This window comes from Tenrec ecaudatus, chromosome 11 (genome assembly GCF_050624435.1).
Source record: "Tenrec ecaudatus isolate mTenEca1 chromosome 11, mTenEca1.hap1, whole genome shotgun sequence".
NCBI lineage: Eukaryota > Metazoa > Chordata > Mammalia > Afrosoricida > Tenrecidae > Tenrec > Tenrec ecaudatus.
Window position 1 is genome coordinate 128,088,980 of NC_134540.1, and position 21,897 is coordinate 128,110,876.

Sequence of the window (21,897 nt, forward strand, 5' to 3'; positions counted from 1 at the left end):
TGTGTGTGTGTTCTAAATCCATCATTGTTATCAGTTCCCTTTTCCTCCCCTTCCCTACACAGCCACCCTGTGCCCTCATGGTATCTGAGTCAGTTCGCGGTGACTAGAGAAGCACATTCATAAACACTCCTGCGTCTTAAAAAAGCTTTATATAGAAGAATAATTGTATATTAAGAAAACATCCCAGCCCAGTCCAGACCACGTCCATAAGTACGAAATTAACCCATATATCCAATAACAGTGTGTAAATTTTTTTCAGACTTATGCAACACATGCAATGACACCAAGTGCTGGAAGATCACAGGGCAGTCGGTGGAAGGTCTTATGGACCCAGTGGAGGTGGAAAGTGGCATGGGTCTCCACATGACTCCTCCCCATTCAAGGCTCTGGCTGCCGTCAATGTAGATCCATGTATCTTGTCAGCAGGAATATCAAGTCATGGGTGTCTCTCACCCCCAGGAAAGAATACAGGAGTTGCCAGAATCCTCAAGAGAAGGCCATGCCCACATTGAGACCTCACTGGCTATGGCCTGAGTGACAGTCTGGACTCCACCCCTATGCAAGATGATGGGAGATTAAAAAGCTACCACAGTATCGCTACTCCCATTACTGTTCCTGAGCATTTTATCTGTCCTGGATTCCGTGCGTGTTGCTATTTTTTTTATGATTTTTCTTTCAGCATCTATCTGTGGTGTTCCTGATCTGAATGCCCTGATGCAGTATCTCTGAGTCTCCTGTGAGCAGGGACTGTGTTCTCTACATCTGGGTCTTCTTAAAGCTTTGCAAAATGTTGTCATTTGAATAACACTCAATAAATATTTGTTGAAGGAATGGCATTGCAGGTGACAGTCAGTACCTATTCTCCCATCAGTTATATGGTTGGCGGTCTTTTTACCTCTCAGACATATAGCTGAATCATTACAATGTGAGGGTCTGATTCTGGTTATATTATTGGGACATGTAGTCAAAAGACAAAATATGTTTGCCTAAAGCACCTTTTGAGTATGATGTTTCAATAAAATAAATTGGACAGATCCTGGCAGCAGACATGTTTCAGCCGCTCACAAGCTATGTGGCTTTGAGTAGTGTACCCTAAGCTCTGAATTCAAGGTAAGTAATTTCAATGGTCAATATGCATGTGAGAGCTGGACAGTGAGTAAGGAAAACTGAAGAAGAATCAATGCATGTGAATGATGTGCAAACAATACCGAAAGTCGTCTGGGCTGTCAGAAGAACAAGCAATTCCCTCTTGGAGGAAGCACGGCCAGAATGCCCCTTAGAAGTGAGGATGGCAAGTCTTCATCTCACATCCATTGGACATGCTATCAGGAGAGACTGGTTCTTAAGAAAGGACATAATGCTTGTTGAAGTACAGGGGCAGCAAGAGGGAAGAAGACCCTTGATAAGGTGGATGTCCACAGTGGCTACAACAATGGGCTCAACATGGACCAACGACTGTGGTGATGACACAAGAGCAGGCAGGGTTTCATTCCGTTGTACAGTTCCGGTCTCTGGTACAAAGGAAAATAAGTTGCCCTATCCTGTGGGGTCGAGGCTATTGTGCCTGCTGTGTATTTTTTCCTAAGGACTTGCAGTGCTGTTCTTTATACAGTGTTGTTGTTATTAGCTGCTTTTCGGTCCATTTTGACTCCTAGCGACCCCCATGCATTTCAGAGTAGAACTGTTCCATAGGGTTTTTAAGGCTGTGACCTTTTGGAAGCAGATGTTCAGGCCTACCTTCTTTAGGCACCTCTTGGATTCTGGGTGGGATTTAACTGCCGACCTCCTGGGTGCTAGTCAAACACTACCCAGGGAGTCCTCCCACTGAATAGTGTGAGTGTATTCCCACCTAGGGTGCTCCTCTTCCAGTGCTTGTTTGGACGGTATTCTCTTTTGATCCATGAGGTCCCATGGAATCACTTTCAGTAGTATATCATCAGGTCTTTCTTCCCAGTGTGTCTTAGCTTGGATGCTCTGGTGAAGCGTGTCCAGAGTGGCTTGCTCTGGTTATAATCGTAGCTGGTGACACCGCTTACAGCAATCACAGCTATAGACAAATGACAACATGATGACAAACTGACAGATGGGTGGCAGCCTAGGGAAGGAATGATCAACACAACACAGCCTGAGTGGAAATCGAGCTATGGAGTCTCTGAGAGTCCAGGCTCTTCGTCCTGGCACAGCCTGGGGAAGGGCCTGGAGCCAGGAACTGTGGCTGCTGGGGTGAGGACCCCCAGCTTCCTCACTTGGCATTCCCTCCCCAAACACAGCTGGCAGCCTGTGGGAATTGTCTTTCCCCTTGCACATGACGGCACTGACGAGCATAACACAACCCTGCTGGTGACATTTTGAGGCCGCTGCCCACCTTTGGTTGAGGGAATTTGCCAATGTTCGGAAGTTGTTGGGCTCTAACGAAATGCAACCCCTGCAAGCAAGCACTGAGTCAAGTGCACGATGTGTGGGGCACTCTGACATCCCCGTGTGACAGTGAAAAGCAGGCTGTGGAGCAGTGGTGGCTGCTGAGGCTTCTTTCTCCTGGCAATACTGGCGTGCTGAATTGACGGGCTGATTTGCCATGGAAAGCAGGGTTTCATGGGAATTTGAGGATTAAGAATCCACATGCCTGCAATCAATATGGCATGTTCATCGTATAATTTACTTTGAAAGGGATACGACACAGTTCTCCGAATTTTGGGGTGAAGTAAACCACTTTTCCAAAGGAGTAAGTGGATTTCTGTGTTTATAAATCATGCCCACCACTTGGGAGTGCAGAGGAGGATATGGGAGGATGGTAAAGAAGAGCAGCAGGAGAGGACCTGAAGACCTCCTGTTTCCTCAGGGTCAGGGGCCAGGCGAAACCAATGTCCCTGGAACACCACTGTCTCTCTGGAATGGTATTAGCACAGCTTGTTATTTGCATACTGTACTGAGTTCATTCTGACTCGCAGCACCCCTATACGGAAGAATAAACATGCCCCAATGAGTCTCTGAGACTATAATTCTTTACTCAAATAGAAAGCTTCATCTTTTTTCCATGGAGGAACTGGTGGATTCAGAAGTGCTGACCTGGTGGTTAGCAGGCCAACACCGAACCTACTATACCACCAGGACATTTCTGTTTAGCCTAGAGACTTTCAAATGGATAGAACAAGACCCATCCCAACCCTGTTCACGGCTATCAACCCCCCTTTCTGTGAAGTCCCCACTATGTTCTGTGAAGTTCACCACTTTCTCCGTGTGTGTGTGTGTGTGTGTGTGTGTGTGTGTGTGTGTGTGTGTGAGCTGCATTATGACCATCTGCCTCTCTCTTTTTTTAGAAAGTTTACCATAATTACCATGCACTCATGCTATACCACACACCTCTGATGCCATTGTAGCTGTTAGTTTATATCCAATGTATTCAAGGCCCACAGACTGATGACGGTGAGATATGGAAAGCCAGGGGTAGGATTCCCCCATCCTAAGATTTTCACTTTTTTTTAATATTAACACAGACACAAAACATTGGTTTCTCTTGTTAGTTTTTCACAATTTTAAAAAAGCTGCTCAGTTACTGTTTTGTTGGGGATTTCATATTTTGTGTTTGTTTTTATTTTTTACCTCTTATGTATAAGTAGGGAATTTATAGGGTTATAGGTACTTTATGGAATAAATTTTAAGAACCAAAATGTATTTTAATTTAAATAAATTAACAGATCTTTGATCTTACAGCTGAATCACTGATTATGTATTTGCAGAGCCGACTTAAAGGATGAAAGGAAATTCTATCAAGAGTGTTACTTTTGACTTCAAAGCCTTCTTAATAAAGTCTTTTAACAACCTGTGGAAAAAAATAAGAAAAGCAAAGCAAGAATCATGATGTATTTGACTTCGGTCAGGACTGCCTCATGACATAATCGTCAGGAAGGGGCCTGTCATAACACAGGACTGAGTACCTTTCTTTCAAACAGTAACTGTGGGTTAGATTCCAAGTCATGGAACTACCATGTATGCAGAGCCAAACTGAACCGTGTGAGATAGGGGCTGCAAGGCTGTGTGTGGGTTCAAAAGCAGACCACCAGGTCTGTCTTCTGAGGTACCAACATATGGGCTCAGATGATCGTTTTAGTTACGAATTGAGCAATTAAATGTTTGTGCCATCCAGAGATGACAAGGAGGAAAATAGCTTTTCACTCTTTAGTGTCTTTCCCAAACGGAAATGGGTGCTTACTTGTGTCTTGCATTTTCTTATATTAGTTGTGTTAATCTGAGTACATTAGAGAAATAAATCGACAGAAACTGAAATGTATAAAAGAGAGCTTTAGATAAAGGGAAAATGCACATGGGAAAAAAATCCCAAACCAGAGCAGCCAAAGTCTACAAGTCCAACATTAGCCCATTTGTCCCACCCCAATCCACAATGTCCTCTCCATCTTAACAAACACATGCTGTGATGGTGGCTGCAGGTGGAAAGAACTGCCCATCTGGTTTTCTGAGGTTGTTAACTCTTTACTGAAATTAAAAGCGCCTTTAGTGAGCGTGGAGAGGCTGGGGTTTGTAACCACTCAGAAACGAGGGCTCCATCCTCTTGTGCAGGACTACTCATAATTTATTATCTACCCCAATGCTGCTCCAAGGGTGGTACTTGGGCCGGTGATAAACTGTGACCTGTTTAAAATCTGTCCATTTGTAGCTAGGTACAGAAAGGAAGTTCAGAGTGCTGGTCCCAGCTATTTCCAATTACAGCAATGTCATGTAAAGGGCAAAGCACGCAGCAGGGTTTCTAGAATAACGACACACTGAGGATGATGAAATACACCAATGAAAATCTTATGCTAATCATGGAAACACTGTCAGGAAGTGGACAACTAGTAAAGCAAGGCAGAATCTTGTCAGAGAGAAGGCCCGATGACGTACCCTTCTGGTCAGATTAACGGGGAGGGCCAGTGACAAATAGCCAGGCCGTTTGCACGATGCATGGCCATGGGGGCTGCAAAGATGTGTTCAAACATCAGAAAGATATAAGGGTGGCCCAGGACTAGCAAGCCATTCCTTGTCCTGTACATTGGGGTTGCTTTGAAGCAGACCAACTGAATATCATCTACCAACAAGACCAACCGAGGAAGAGGAAGCCTCTATGATCCCAGAAACTGACATCACTAGGACGTGTCAGGAGACTTTTATATAGGTAAACAATGGCCTGGCCCCTCATCACAGAAAGCTGGGGGAGCACCATTGTCCCGGTTTACCAGAAGTTCTCGAGAGAATTACTGTCCAGCTGCCCATAGGAAGCAGTAATACCTATAGACATAACGAAGGGAGGTTCACTCCGCTATGGGAATGTGTTAATCTGTGCACTTTAGATGTTGAAATCCACAGACACATGTGTATAAAAGAGAGTTGTAATTAAATATTAAATGCACATCAAGAAAACTTCCCTACAAGATCTTTTTAATCTCATAAGCCCACCATTATCCAATAGTACCCCCAGAATGCACACAGTCTTCAACCATCTACAAAAGAGATGGAATGAGGCTGACTGCTAGTAAAAGCCAAGTCAGAGAATGCAAAATAATCTCATATTTGGGGGGCATCAGCATATAGCTGTGGAGCACCCAAAGCTGTTTCACGTAGATAATGTGGCTTCTGCTCTGATATGTCTGAGTGTACGTGAGGCTTGGAAGCAGTAGCGTTTAACTGGCTAAGGCAACATCTCACTACACTGAATTTCAAAATCAAGATGCTGGAGAACTTGCAAAGCTAAAGTGACCAATGCCTGAATCATTCCGCCCTTCAATTAACACCACCTGTGCATCTTGGACATTTGGCATGATAAGCTAACAATATCAGTGAGCATAACCTGTTGTGAAAAAGAGGAAGATAGAAAAAGCTCCATTGTATAATGTAATTATTGTATACGGGAACCTGCAGGATGTACAATTTCCCATCAACTGATGATGGGAAATGATAATGCTTTCTGACCCCCCAAAAAACCCATATTGAGGCACTATAGAAATGGAATACATAAAGCTGGGTGAGGCAACACAGAAGGCAGTCTGTTTAACGCGGCATTTTATGATTTCCTTCACATTTAAGTAGTTTAAAATTTAAGGCATGAGCCGAGAATAGAAAAACTGTTTGAGGCTCCATAATCCTTTCAGGGGAAACACCAGAATAATTGCCTCTTCCTTAATATACTAGAATTTGCTGGAGTTACATTTGGAGGTGAGATATAGGAACCTGTTTGAATTACAATAGTATGGAACTAAAAGCAATTTTACACTGTGAGAAGCTCAAGTGTTTTCGTTGGAATCGGTTGTCTGAATGACAACCACCTGGAGCTTTTTTTTTTTTTCAGTTGTAGCTTTTTATTCTGTGTCTTCTCTTCTTTAGGCTAGGTTTCCAGGGTATTGACTGCTCTTTCTAGACTTTTGACAAACTCTTAGACTGCAGGTTTAAGGTCTGGTGCTGGCTGAAGCTTTGACTATGAGAGGGATAAGGACACAGAATCAAATTGTTTATTCAGATGGTCTATGTGTCCTAATGTAGAAGTCAGACAAAACAGTCTGGTTATTGTAGTTGCCATCGGCCTGGGAATTAGTTTTGGCTGTAGGAGAAGAATGATAGGGATAAAAGTGATGCAAACAGAAGCAAGTATCTTTAATATTTTGATGCCTTCAGACGCCAGCCTGGTCACTGATCCTTTCTGGGGACTTTATATGCAGTCTCCCCTGACTCCAAAACAGTTCTGAGGAGTCGGTGATTGTGACTGAGTAGGAGGGCTCACTGCCTAGATATCACACTTCGTAGGTCTGCATGAGGGCTATTCCACCTCAAGCGGTGCCACAGTGTGCCTCTATCAGTGTTTCCACCCAAATTCCTAGGCTTCTGAAGTTCCCAGTACCCTGTGTCCTGCAGTCCCTTTTACTCAATAACCCTGGTGTTTATACTTTATAACCACCTTTTCATTTGTGGAGATCAAAAACAAATTTGTTATTAAATAATGTGGTTTATGGAAAACGAAAAAATAAGCCATTACAAACTTCTCCTTTGGAGTGCCTGCTGGGGCCTAGCTGCTGTCCTTGCCGTTAGAACCACAACTCAGGACCATGACACCCTCAGTTATCTGGGAGTCCAAATTTGAGAGTAAGGACGACTAAGGAACAGAGCCAGGGCTCACAAACAGGGCTTCTGATTTCGGGTCCTTTTTACACACACACACGCACACACACACACACTCTCACACTCACACTCAAACGCATACCCATACTCTTGCAGATTCTCTGGAAGACGTCTGACATCATGTCCTTTTTACAAACACACACACACACACAAACACACACACACTTGCAGAATCTCTGGAGGGCTTCTAACTGTGTTCTTTTTACAAACACACACACACACACACACACACACACACTTGCAGAATCTCTAAACGGCTTCTGAATTCGTGTCCTTTTTACACACAAACACACAGACACATACACCCACCCTTACAGAATCTCTAGAGAGCTTCTTACTTGGTGTCCTTTTTATACACACACATACATCCTTTCAAAATCTCTGGACGGCTTCTGATTTGGTGTCCTTTTTACACACACACACCCTTGCAAAATGAATAGAGTGCTTCTGACTTTGTGTCCTTTTTACAAACACACACACACACACACACACACACACTTGCAGAATCTCTAAAGGGCTTCTGAATTCGTGTCCTTTTTGCACACACACACACATTTGCAGAATATCTACAGGGCTTCTGACTTCGATCCTTTTTACACACACACACACACACACACACACACACAAATACACCTTTGCAGAATCTCTGGAAGGCTTCTTACATGTTGTCTTTTTTACAGACACACACACACCCTTGAAAATGAATAGAGGCCTTCTGATTTTGTGTCCTTTTTACACACACACACCCTTGCAAAATGAATAGAGGGCTTCTGACTTTGTGTCCTTTTTACAAACACACACACACACACACTTGCAGAATCTCTAAAGGGCTTCTGAATTCGTGTCCTTTTTGCACACACACACACACACATTTGCAGAATATCGAGAGGGCTTCTGACTTCGAGTCCTTTTTACACACACACACACACACACACACAAATACACCTTTGCAGAATCTCTGGAGGGCTTCTTACTTCTTGTCTTTTTTACACATACACACCCTTGCAAAATTAATAGAGGGCTTCTGACTAAGTGTCCTTTTTACACACACACACACACACCCTTGCAGAATTTCTGTATGGTTTCTAACTTTGTGTCCTTTTTACAAACACACACACACACACACGCATACACCCACCCTTGAAAATCTCTGGAGGGCTTCTGACTTGGTGTCGTTTTTACACACACACACACACACACACACACACACATCCTTGCAGAATCTCTAGAGGGATTTTGACTTCGTGTCCCTTATACACACACACCCACACACACATCCTTGCAAAAACTCTACAGGGATTCTAAATTCCTATCCTTTTACACACTCACACACACACACACACACACACACTTGCAGAATGTCTGGAGGGCTTCTGTCTTCATGTCATTTTTATACACACACACGCAGACACACAACCTTGCACCATCTCTAGAGGCCTTTGGATTTCTTGTCCTTTTTACACACACACACACACACACACACACAAACACAGCCTTCCAGAATCTCTAGAGGGTTTCTGACTTTTTCTTTTTTACACACACACACACACACACACACACACACCTTGAAGAATCTCTGGAGGCCTTCTGACTTCATATTTTTTACACACACATACACACACACAAGCACCGTTGCAGAATCTCTGGAGTGCTTCTGACTTCGTTTCCTTATTGCAGACTCACACACGCAGACAAACACGTACACCCTTGCAGTATCTCTAGAGTGCTTCTGACTTTGTGTCTTTTTACACACACACACACACATACACCCTTGCAGAATCTCTAGAGTGCTTCTGACTTTGTGTCTTTTTACACACACACACACATATACACCCTTGCAGAATCTCTAGAGTGCTTCTGGCTTTGTGTCTTTTTACACACACATACACACTTGCCGAATCTCTACAAGGTTTCCGACTTCATGTCCTTTTTACACACACCCACCCACACACACACACACACACACACACACACACACACACACCCTTGCAGAAAATCTACAGGGCTTCGGACTTTGTGTTCTTTTTACACACAGACACACACCCATACACACATGCACGCACCCTTGGAGAATCTCTGGAGTGCTTCATACTTCGTGTTCTTTTTACACACACACTCACACAGACACACACACATGGAGACACCATAGCAGAATGTCTAGAAGGCTTCTGAATTCTTGTCCTTTTTACTCATACACACACAGACACGCTTGTAGAATCTGTGGAGGGCTTTTGACTTTGTGTCCTTTTTACACACACAAGCACACACACACTCCCTCACTCTCACACTCATTCCTTTGCAGAAACCCTAGAAGGCTTTTGACTTCATGTTATTTTTACACACACACATACTCACACACATACATCCCTGCAGAATCTCTTGAGAGCTTCTTACTAGGTGTCCTTTTCACAAACACACACAAATACACCTTTGCAGAATCTGTGGAGGGCTTCTTAGTTGGTGACTTTTTTACACGCACACACCCTTGCAAAATTAATAGATGGTTTCTGACTTCGTGTTCTTTTTACACACACACACACACACACACACATACACACACCTGCAGAATCTCTGGAGGGCTTCTAAATTTGTGTCCTTTTTACAGACACACACACACACACCTTGAAGAATCTCTGGAGGCCTTCTAACTTTGTGTCCTTTTTACAAACACACAAACACACACACACACACACATCCTTGCAGAATCTCTAGAGGGATTTTGACTTCGTGTCCCTTATACACACACACCCACACACACATCCTTGCAAAAACTCTACAGGGATTCTAAATTCCTATCCTTTTACACACTCACACACACACACACACACTTGCAGAATGTCTGGAGGGCTTCTGTCTTCATGTCATTTTTATAAACACACACACGCAGACACACAACCTTGCACCATCTCTAAAGGCCTTTGGATTTCTTGTCCTTTTTACACACACACAGACACACAAACACAGCCTTCCAGAATCTCTAGAGGGTTTCTGACTTTTTCTTTTTTACACACACACACACACACACACACCTTGTAGAATCTCTGGAGGCCTTCTGACTTCATATCTTTTTACACACACATACACACACACAAGCACCGTTGCAGAATCTCTGGAGTGCTTCTGACTTCGTTTCCTTATTGCAGACTCACACACGCAGACAAACACGAACACCCTTGCAGTATCTCTAGAGTGCTTCTGACTTTGTGTCTTTTTACACACACACACACATACACCCTTGCAGAATCTCTAGAGTGCTTCTGACTTTGTTTCTTTTTACACACACACACACATATACACCCTTGCAGAATCTCTAGAGTGCTTCTGGCTTTGTGTCTTTTTACACACACATACACACTTGCCGAATCTCTACAAGGTTTCTGACTTCATGTCATTTTTACACACACCCACCCACCCACACACACACACACACACACACACACACACACACACACCCTTGCAGAAAATCTAGAGGGCTTCGGACTTTGTGTTCTTTTTACACATGGACACACACCCATACACACATGCACGCAGCCTTGGAGAATCTCTGGAGTGCTTCATACTTCGTGTTCTTTTTACACACACACTCACACAGACACACACACATGGAGACACCATAGCAGAATGTCTAGAAGGCTTCTGAATTCTTGTCCTTTTTACTCATACACACACAGACATGCTTGTAGAATCTGTGGAGGGCTTTTGACTTTGTGTCCTTTTTACACACACAAGCACACACACACTCCCTCACTCTCACACTCATTCCTTTGCAGAAACCCTAGAAGGCTTTTGACTTCATGTTATTTTTACACACACACATACTCACACACATACACCCCTGCAGAATCTCTTGAGAGCTTCTTACTAGGTGTCCTTTTCACAAACACACACAAATACACCTTTGCAGAATCTGTGGAGGGCTTCTTAGTTGGTGACTTTTTTACACGCACACACCCTTGCAAAATTAATAGATGGTTTCTGACTTTGTGTCCTTTTTACACACACACACACACACACACACATACACACACCTGCAGAATCTCTGGAGGGCTTCTAACTTTGTGTCCTTTTTACAGACACACACACACACACCTTGAAGAATCTCTGGAGGCCTTCTAACTTTGTGTCCTTTTTACAAACACACACACACACACACACAGCCTTGCAGAATCTCTAAAGGGCTATTGAATTTGTGTCCTTTTTACAAACAAACACACACATACACCCACCCTTGCAGAATTTCAAGAGGGCTTCTGACTTGGTGTCCTTTTTATACACACACATACACCCTTGCAAAATCTCTGGAGCGCTTCTGACTTGGTGTCCTTTTTACACACACACACACACACACACAAATACACCTTTGCAGAATCTGTGGAGGGCTTCTTAGTTGGTGACTTTTTTACACGCACACACCCTTGCAAAATTAATAGATGGTTTCTGACTTCGTGTCCTTTTTACACACACACACACACACACACACATACACACACCTGCAGAATCTCTGGAGGGCTTCTAACTTTGTGTCCTTTTTACAGACACACACACACACCTTGAAGAATCTCTGGAGGCCTTCTAACTTTGTGTCCTTTTTACAAACACACACACACACACAGCCTTGCAGAATCTCTAAAGGGCTATTGAATTTGTGTCCTTTTTACAAACAAACACACACATACACCCACCCTTGCAGAATTTCAAGAGGGCTTCTGACTTGGTGTCCTTTTTATACACACACATACACCCTTGCAAAATCTCTGGAGCGCTTCTGACTTGGTGTCCTTTTTACACACACACACACACACACACAAACACAGACACTTGCAGAATCTCTAAAGGGCTTCTGAATTCGTGTCCTTTTTGCACACACACACACACACATTTGCAGAATATCGAGAGGGCTTCTGACTTCGAGTCCTTTTTACACACACACACACACACACACACAAATACACCTTTGCAGAATCTCTGGAGGGCTTCTTACTTCTTGTCTTTTTTACACATACACACCCTTGCAAAATTAATAGAGGGCTTCTGACTAAGTGTCCTTTTTACACACACACACACACACACACACACCCTTGTAGAATTTCTGTAGGGTTTCTAACTTTGTGTCCTTTTTACAAACACACACACACACACACATGCACCCACCCTTGAAAATCTCTGGAGGGCTTCTGACTTGGTGTCGTTTTTACACACACACACACACACACACATCCTTGCAGAATCTCTAGAGGGATTTTGACTTCGTGTCCCTTATACACACACACCCACACACACATCCTTGCAAAAATTCTACAGGGATTCTAAATTCCTATCCTTTTACACACTCACACACACACACACACACACACTTGCAGAATGTCTGGAGGGCTTCTGTCTTCATGTCATTTTTATACACACACACACGCAGACACACAACCTTGCACCATCTCTAGAGGCCTTTGGATTTCTTGTCCTTTTTACACACACACACACACACACACACCTTGAAGAATCTCTGGAGGCCTTCTGACTTCATATCTTTTTACACACACATACACACACACAAGCACCGTTGCAGAATCTCTGGAGTGCTTCTGACTTCGTTTCCTTATTGCAGACTCACACACGCAGACAAACACATACACCCTTGCAGTATCTCTAGAGTGCTTCTGACTTTGTGTCTTTTTACACACACACACACATACACCCTTGCAGAATCTCTAGAGTGCTTTTGACTTTGTGTTTTTTACACACACACACACATATACACCCTTGCAGAATCTCTAGAGTGCTTCTGGCTTTGTGTCTTTTTACACACACATACACACTTGCCGAATCTCTACAAGGTTTCTGACTTCATGTCCTTTTTACACACACCCACCCACACACACACACCCTTGCAGAAAATCTAGAGGGCTTCGGACTTTGTGTTCTTTTTACACACGGACACACACCCATACACACATGCACGCACCCTTGGAGAATCTCTGGAGTGCTTCATACTTCGTGTTCTTTTTACACACACACTCACACAGACACACACACATGGAGACACCATAGCAGAATGTCTAGAAGGCTTCTGAATTCTTGTCCTTTTTACTCATACACACACAGACACGCTTGTAGAATCTGTGGAGGGCTTTTGACTTTGTGTCCTTTTTACACACACACACACAAGCACACACACACTCCCTCACTCTCACACTCATTCCTTTGCAGAAACCCTAGAAGGCTTTTGACTTCATGTTATTTTTACACACACACATACTCACACACATACAGCCCTGCAGAATCTCTTGAGAGCTTCTTACTAGGTGTCCTTTTCACAAACACACACACACACACAAATACACCTTTGCAGAATCTGTGGAGGGCTTCTTAGTTGGTGACTTTTTTACATGCACACACCCTTGCAAAATTAATAGATGGTTTCTGACTTCGTGTCCTTTTTACACACACACACACACACACACACACATACACACACCTGCAGAATCTCTGGAGGGCTTCTAACTTTGTGTCCTTTTTACAGACACACACACACACCTTGAAGAATCTCTGGAGGCCTTCTAACTTTGTGTCCTTTTTACAAACACACACACACACACACACACACAGCCTTGCAGAATCTCTAAAGGGCTATTGAATTTGTGTCCTTTTTACAAACAAACACACACATACACCCATCCTTGCAGAATTTCAAGAGGGCTTCTGACTTGGTGTCCTTTTTATACACACACATACACCCTTGCAAAATCTCTGGAGCGCTTCTGACTTGGTGTCCTTTTTACACACACACACACACACACACACACACAAACACAGACACTTGCAGAATCTCTAAAGGGCTTCTGAATTCGTGTCCTTTTTGCACACACACACACATTTGCAGAATATCGAGAGGGCTTCTGACTTCGAGTCCTTTTTACACACACACACACACACACACACACAAATACACCTTTGCAGAATCTCTGGAGGGATTCTTACTTCTTGTCTTTTTTACACATACAGCCCCTTGCAAAATTAATAGAGGGCTTCTGACTTCGTGTCCTTTTTACACACACACACACCCTTGCAGAATCTCTGTAGGGTTTCTAACTTTGTGTACTTTTTACAAACACACACACACACACACACAAACACACACACACATACACCCACCCTTGAAAATACCTGGAGGGCTTCTGACTTGGTGTCCTTTTTACACACACACACACACACATCCTTGCAGAATCTCTAGAGGGATTTTGACTCCGTGTCCCTTATACACACACACCCACACACACATCCTTGCAAAACTCTACAGGGATTCTAAATTCCTATCCTTTTACACACTCACACACACACACACACTTGCAGAATGTCTGGAGGGCTTCTGTCTTCATGTCATTTTTATACACACACACACACAGACACACAACCTTGCACCATCTCTAGAGGCCTTTGGATTTCTTGTCCTTTTTACACACACACAAACACACACACACACACACACAACCTTCCAGAATCTCTAGAGGGTTGCAGAATTTTTCTTTATTACACACACACATACACACACACACACACACACATTGAAGAATCTCTGGAGGCCTTCTGACTTCATATCTTTTTACACACACATACACACACACAAGGACCGTTGCAGAATCTCTGGAATGCTTCTGACTTCGTGTCCTTATTGCAGACACACACACGCAGACAAACACATACACCCTTGCAGAATCTCTAGAGTGCTTCTGGCTTTGTGTCTTTTTACACACACATACACACTTGCCGAATCTCTACAAGGTTTCTGACTTCATGTCCTTTTTACACACACCCACCCACACACACACACCCTTGCAGAAAATCTAGAGGGCTTCGGACTTTGTGTTCTTTTTACACACGGACACACACCCATACACACATGCACGCACCCTTGGAGAATCTCTGGAGTGCTTCATACTTCGTGTTCTTTTTACACACACACTCACACAGACACACACACATGGAGACACCATAGCAGAATGTCTAGAAGGCTTCTGAATTCTTGTCCTTTTTACTCATACACACACAGACACGCTTGTAGAATCTGTGGAGGGCTTTTGACTTTGTGTCCTTTTTACACACACAAGCACACACACACTCCCTCACTCTCACACTCATTCCTTTGCAGAAACCCTAGAAGGCTTTTGACTTCATGTTATTTTTACACACACACATACTCACACACATACATCCCTGCAGAATCTCTTGAGAGCTTCTTACTAGGTGTCCTTTTCACAAACACACACAAATACACCTTTGCAGAATCTGTGGAGGGCTTCTTAGTTGGTGACTTTTTTACACGCACACACCCTTGCAAAATTAATAGATGGTTTCTGACTTCGTGTTCTTTTTACACACACACACACACACACACACACACACACACATACACACACACACCTGCAGAATCTCTGGAGGGCTTCTAAATTTGTGTCCTTTTTACAGACACACACACACACACCTTGAAGAATCTCTGGAGGCCTTCTAACTTTGTGTCCTTTTTGCAAACACACAAACACACACACACACACATCCTTGCAGAATCTCTAGAGGGATTTTGACTTCGTGTCCCTTATACACACACACCCACACACACATCCTTGCAAAAACTCTACAGGGATTCTAAATTCCTATCCTTTTACACACTCACACACACACACACACACTTGCAGAATGTCTGGAGGGCTTCTGTCTTCATGTCATTTTTATACACACACACACGCAGACACACAACCTTGCACCATCTCTAAAGGCCTTTGGATTTCTTGTCCTTTTTACACACACACAGACACACAAACACAGCCTTCCAGAATCTCTAGAGGGTTTCTGACTTTTTCTTTTTTACACACACACACACACACACACACACACACACCTTGTAGAATCTCTGGAGGCCTTCTGACTTCATATCTTTTTACACACACATACACACACACAAGCACCGTTGCAGAATCTCTGGAGTGCTTCTGACTTCGTTTCCTTATTGCAGACTCACACACGCAGACAAACATGAACACCCTTGCAGTATCTCTAGAGTGCTTCTGACTTTGTGTCTTTTTACACACACACACACATACACCCTTGCAGAATCTCTAGAGTGCTTCTGACTTTGTTTCTTTTTACACACACACACACATATACACCCTTGCAGAATCTCTAGAGTGCTTCTGGCTTTGTGTCTTTTTACACACACATACACACTTGCCGAATCTCTACAAGGTTTCTGACTTCATGTCATTTTTACACACACCCACCCACCCACACACACACACACACACACACACACACACACACCCTTGCAGAAAATCTAGAGGGCTTCGGACTTTGTGTTCTTTTTACACATGGACACACACCCATACACACATGCACGCAGCCTTGGAGAATCTCTGGAGTGCTTCATACTTCGTGTTCTTTTTACACACACACTCACACAGACACACACACATGGAGACACCATAGCAGAATGTCTAGAAGGCTTCTGAATTCTTGTCCTTTTTACTCATACACACACAGACATGCTTGTAGAATCTGTGGAGGGCTTTTGACTTTGTGTCCTTTTTACACACACAAGCACACACACACTCCCTCACTCTCACACTCATTCCTTTGCAGAAACCCTAGAAGGCTTTTGACTTCATGTTATTTTTACACACACACATACTCACACACATACACCCCTGCAGAATCTCTTGAGAGCTTCTTACTAGGTGTCCTTTTCACAAACACACACAAATACACCTTTGCAGAATCTGTGGAGGGCTTCTTAGTTGGTGACTTTTTTACACGCACACACCCTTGCAAAATTAATAGATGGTTTCTGACTTTGTGTCCTTTTTACACACACACACACACACACACACACATACACACACCTGCAGAATCTCTGGAGGGCTTCTAACTTTGTGTCCTTTTTACAGACACACACACACACCTTGAAGAATCTCTGGAGGCCTTCTAACTTTGTGTCCTTTTTACAAACACACACACACACACACACACACACAGCCTTGCAGAATCTCTAAAGGGCTATTGAATTTGTGTCCTTTTTACAAACAAACACACACATACACCCACCCTTGCAGAATTTCAAGAGGGCTTCTGACTTGGTGTCCTTTTTATACACACACATACACCCTTGCAAAATCTCTGGAGCGCTTCTGACTTGGTGTCCTTTTTACACACACACACACACACACACAAATACACCTTTGCAGAATCTGTGGAGGGCTTCTTAGTTGGTGACTTTTTTACACGCACACACCCTTGCAAAATTAATAGATGGTTTCTGACTTCGTGTCCTTTTTACACACACACACACACACACACACATACACACACCTGCAGAATCTCTGGAGGGCTTCTAACTTTGTGTCCTTTTTACAGACACACACACACACCTTGAAGAATCTCTGGAGGCCTTCTAACTTTGTGTCCTTTTTACAAACACACACACACACACAGCCTTGCAGAATCTCTAAAGGGCTATTGAATTTGTGTCCTTTTTACAAACAAACACACACATACACCCACCCTTGCAGAATTTCAAGAGGGCTTCTGACTTGGTGTCCTTTTTATACACACACATACACCCTTGCAAAATCTCTGGAGCGCTTCTGACTTGGTGTCCTTTTTACACACACACACACACACACAAACACAGACACTTGCAGAATCTCTAAAGGGCTTCTGAATTCGTGTCCTTTTTGCACACACACACACACATTTGCAGAATATCGAGAGGGCTTCTGACTTCGAGTCCTTTTTACACACACACACACACACACACAAATACACCTTTGCAGAATCTCTGGAGGGATTCTTACTTCTTGTCTTTTTTACACATACACACCCTTGCAAAATTAATAGAGGGCTTCTGACTAAGTGTCCTTTATACACACACACACACACACACACACACCCTTGTAGAATTTCTGTAGGGTTTCTAACTTTGTGTCCTTTTTACAAACACACACACACACACACATGCACCCACCCTTGAAAATCTCTGGAGGGCTTCTGACTTGGTGTCGTTTTTACACACACACACACACACACACATCCTTGCAGAATCTCTAGAGGGATTTTGACTTCGTGTCCCTTATACACACACACCCACACACACATCCTTGCAAAAACTCTACAGGGATTCTAAATTCCTATCCTTTTACACACTCACACACACACACACACACACTTGCAGAATGTCTGGAGGGCTTCTGTCTTCATGTCATTTTTATACACACACACACGCAGACACACAACCTTGCACCATCTCTAGAGGCCTTTGGATTTCTTGTCCTTTTTACACACACACACACACACACACACACACACCTTGAAGAATCTCTGGAGGCCTTCTGACTTCATATCTTTTTACACACACATACACACACACAAGCACCGTTGCAGAATCTCTGGAGTGCTTCTGACTTCGTTTCCTTATTGCAGACTCACACACGCAGACAAACACGTACACCCTTGCAGTATCTCTAGAGTGCTTCTGACTTTGTGTCTTTTTACACACACACACACATACACCCTTGCAGAATCTCTAGAGTGCTTTTGACTTTGTGTTTTTTACACACACACACACATATACACCCTTGCAGAATCTCTAGAGTGCTTCTGGCTTTGTGTCTTTTTACACACACATACACACTTGCCGAATCTCTACAAGGTTTCTGACTTCATGTCCTTTTTACACACACCCACCCACACACACACACCCTTGCAGAAAATCTAGAGGGCTTCGGACTTTGTGTTCTTTTTACACACGGACACACACCCATACACACATGCACGCACCCTTGGAGAATCTCTGGAGTGCTTCATACTTCGTGTTCTTTTTACACACACACTCACACAGACACACACACATGGAGACACCATAGCAGAATGTCTAGAAGGCTTCTGAATTCTTGTCCTTTTTACTCATACACACACAGACACGCTTGTAGAATCTGTGGAGGGCTGTTGACTTTGTGTCCTTTTTACACACACACACACAAGCACACACACACTCCCTCACTCTCACACTCATTCCTTTGCAGAAACCCTAGAAGGCTTTTGACTTCATGTTATTTTTACACACACACATACTCACACACATACAGCCCTGCAGAATCTCTTGAGAGCTTCTTACTAGGTGTCCTTTTCACAAACACACACACACACACAAATACACCTTTGCAGAATCTGTGGAGGGCTTCTTAGTTGGTGACTTTTTTACATGCACACACCCTTGCAAAATTAATAGATGGTTTCTGACTTCGTGTCCTTTTTACACACACACACACACACACACACACACATACACACACCTGCAGAATCTCTGGAGGGCTTCTAACTTTGTGTCCTTTTTACAGACACACACACACACCTTGAAGAATCTCTGGAGGCCTTCTAACTTTGTGTCCTTTTTACAAACACACACACACACACACACACACAGCCTTGCAGAATCTCTAAAGGGCTATTGAATTTGTGTCCTTTTTACAAACAAACACACACATACACCCATCCTTGCAGAATTTCAAGAGGGCTTCTGACTTGGTGTCCTTTTTATACACACACATACACCCTTGCAAAATCTCTGGAGCGCTTCTGACTTGGTGTCCTTTTTACACACACACACACACACACACACACACAAACACAGACACTTGCAGAATCTCTAAAGGGCTTCTGAATTCGTGTCCTTTTTGCACACACACACACATTTGCAGAATATCGAGAGGGCTTCTGACTTCGAGTCCTTTTTACACACACACACACACACACACACAAATACACCTTTGCAGAATCTCTGGAGGGATTCTTACTTCTTGTCTTTTTTACACATACAGCCCCTTGCAAAATTAATAGAGGGCTTCTGACTTCGTGTCCTTTTTACACACACACACACCCTTGCAGAATCTCTGTAGGGTTTCTAACTTTGTGTACTTTTTACAAACACACACACACACACACACAAACACACACACACATACACCCACCCTTGAAAATACCTGGAGGGCTTCTGACTTGGTGTCCTTTTTACACACACACACACACACATCCTTGCAGAATCTCTAGAGGGATTTTGACTCCGTGTCCCTTATACACACACACCCACACACACATCCTTGCAAAACTCTACAGGGATTCTAAATTCCTATCCTTTTACACACTCACACACACACACACACACTTGCAGAATGTCTGGAGGGCTTCTGTCTTCATGTCATTTTTATACACACACACACACAGACACACAACCTTGCACCATCTCTAGAGGCCTTTGGATTTCTTGTCCTTTTTACACACACACAAACACACACACACACACACACACAACCTTCCAGAATCTCTAGAGGGTTGCAGAATTTTTCTTTTTTACACACACACATACACACACACACACACACACATTGAAGAATCTCTGGAGGCCTTCTGACTTCATATCTTTTTACACACACATACACACACACAAGGACCGTTGCAGAATCTCTGGAATGCTTCTGACTTCGTGTCCTTATTGCAGACACACACACGCAGACAAACACATACACCCTTGCAGAATCTCTAGAGTGCTTCTGACTTTGTGTCTTTTTACACACACACACACGTACACACCTGCAGAATCTCTTGAGAGCTTCTTACTAGGTGTCCTTTTCACAAACACACACACACACACACACAAATACACCTTTGCAGAATCTGTGGAGGGCTTCTTACTTGGTGACTCTTTTACACGCACACACCCTTGCAAAATTAATAGATGGATTCTGACTTCGTGTACTTTTTACACACACACACACACACACACACCTGCAGAATCTCTGGAGGGCTTCTAACATTGTGTCCTTTTTACAGACACACACACACACACACCTTGAAGAATCTCTGGAGGCCTTCTAACTTTGTGTCCTTTTTACAAACACACACACACATACACACACACACCCTTGCAGAATCTCTGAAGGGCTATTGAATTTGTGTCCTTTTTACACAGAAACACACACATACACCCACCCTTGCAGAATTTCAAGAGGGCTTCTGACTTGGTGTCCTTTTTATACACACACATACACCCTTGCAAAATCTCTGGAGGGCTTCTGACTTGGTGTCCTTTTTACACACACACACACACACACACACACACATCCTTGAAGAATCTCTAGAGGGATTCTGACTTCGTGACTTTTTACACACACACACATAAACATCCTTTCAAAAACTCTACAGGGATTCCAAATTCCTATCCTTTTACACACTTACACACACACTCACACCCTTGCAGAATGTCTGGAGGGCTTCTGTCTTCATGTCCTTTTTATACACACACACACACAGACACACAACCTTGCACAATCTCTAGAGGCCTTTTGATTTCTTGTCCTTTTTACACACACACACACACAACCTTCCAGAATCCCTAGAGGGTTTCTGACTTTTTTCTTTTTTACACACACACACACATACACACACACACACATACACACACACCTTGAAGAATCTTTGGAGGCATTCTGACTTCATATCTTTTTACATACACATACACACACACAAGCACCGTTGCAGAATCTCTTTAATGCTTCTGACTCCATGTCCTTTTTGCACACACACACACGCAGACAAACACATACACCCTTGCAGAATCTCTAGAATGCTTCTGGATTAGTGTCTTTTTACACACACATACACCCTTGCAGAATCTCTACAAGGCTTCTGACTTCACGT